At 34.8% G+C, this 1,692-nt stretch overlaps 1 long non-coding RNA gene across 1 annotated transcript in view; it reads right to left on the reverse strand.

Annotated features, from left to right (window-relative positions):
• Window positions 1–411: 411 nt before the first annotated feature.
• LOC110428055 (uncharacterized) overlaps window positions 412–1,692 on the reverse strand; it is a 1,403-nt gene continuing 122 nt past the window's right edge. The window contains exons 2-5 of the long non-coding RNA XR_002446400.1: window positions 1,542–1,630; window positions 1,403–1,466; window positions 1,111–1,218; window positions 412–461 (exon numbers count right to left, since the gene is read on the reverse strand). This is a non-coding gene — a long non-coding RNA (uncharacterized LOC110428055). The remainder of the gene's footprint in view (window positions 462–1,110; window positions 1,219–1,402; window positions 1,467–1,541; window positions 1,631–1,692) is intronic.

Below are 1,692 nucleotides of genomic sequence, written 5' to 3' on the forward strand. Positions count from 1 at the left end.
CATTTGTGCCTTACGTATAAAACCAAGGATTTTTATGCGAGAAAGCATTTAACCATCATTGTCTCAAAACTAGTGTGAGTGAAAGATTTCTATCATTGAAATCACTCAATGTCATTTACTTAAATTAAACTAAACATAAGGACGCACGCTCCCATGAAATCAACATTATTAAAGCTTTTACACAAGATCACAAATCATCTTATCCTCGAGGTATTAAACACAACATCATTAATTCATAATCAATAAATAAATCATTGAAAGCTTTTAATCAAATGGGGGAGCTACAGAAAAACTAGTATTTCTCACCTCGCAAAAGAAGTTCTATTTGAAAACCCAAAAAGATATCACTCTCGAGTACGTGATTGTAAATATCAACCCGTGGACCTGCTTCCACGTAATAACAATCTAGGAACACCACTCCACCGGATTCCCACATGCCATGGTAGTCTCGTTGATGTTGGCTGACATCGAAAAAATCAAGCGATCGTAACAGCGAATATCACTTGTGGCCTAGCCACATATATCACAAACCATGGCCTCATCCATGTCTAACAGTCCCTCAGAAACCCAAAAGTTCTCTAGGTAGAGCTCACTTGTACACAATGGTCACACTATCCTAACGTGACATTCAATCTACTCTTGAATCTCTCGGTTTAGTAAAACTACTTAAAAGTCGAATCGGGTTTTCAAAGGATCATTTCAAATCATTTTCAAAATATCGATCACAGTAACATGATAAAACACCCTTTATTTTGTAAGACTTTACATTATAAACCTTTTGCATAAGGTTTAGATGTGAAATCAGCATGGTGAGTATGAAATTCATTCATAATTGCACATCACACAATCAATAAGGCACATTTTGATAGAAATTGTGGTAAAAAGCTTGTTTCTCGATTTTCAAAATCCTTTACATATATAACTTGTATATATAAATATATATATGGTCAAGACAATTTCAAATACTTTGACATTCACAATTCCTAAGATATCTACCAGCTCATGTTGTTCCCAAATCATATTTAAAATAAATCGACACATTTATCAATCGTAAAGCAATATATACATATATATAGTATGAAAATTTATAAATCGACACCCCTTACTCACCTTACAATAGCGGGATGCTACGTTGTTATCAATTCAAGTGCGTATCTAGCTAACTTTTCTTGCCAGTCACTCGTTACCTCGTCCGGCATGCTACTACGACAAACTTTCCTAGCACAAATTAAACTCAGTATGCTTAATCATACACATATATGGGCAGCAACTTGATTAATGATTCCCCAACCAAATTTCATATTTTTCATCAACCTCAATCACAAACATGTTAACAAGCATTCCACATACTATCAACTGCTCATATCCAACACAAAAAAATTTAGATGCATTGCATGCTCACCTCTCGGTTTTAGCTTGAGTTCTGCATATGGTTCACAATTTCCGCACATCCATGGTCATCATTCCTGCCACAAACATAACCAATTAGCACACATCTCATTTCTCTTGTTTACTTCTGATTTCAAGACCAAAATTCTTACTCATTGCTTATCTAGCTCAAAATCACCATACATTCCAAAATCGACCTACATGCATGGATTTATTTCTTTCAATTCTTGGAAGACCTTTGCTGCCACAACATTTTCACACAATTAACAACTCATTTCCTCAAGAAATTCATAACCAAAATCA

Source organism: Theobroma umbraticum, unplaced genomic scaffold, assembly GCF_002168275.2.
Source record: "Theobroma umbraticum cultivar Fairchild unplaced genomic scaffold, ASM216827v3 scaffold_77.0, whole genome shotgun sequence".
Taxonomy (NCBI): domain Eukaryota; kingdom Viridiplantae; phylum Streptophyta; class Magnoliopsida; order Malvales; family Malvaceae; genus Theobroma; species Theobroma umbraticum.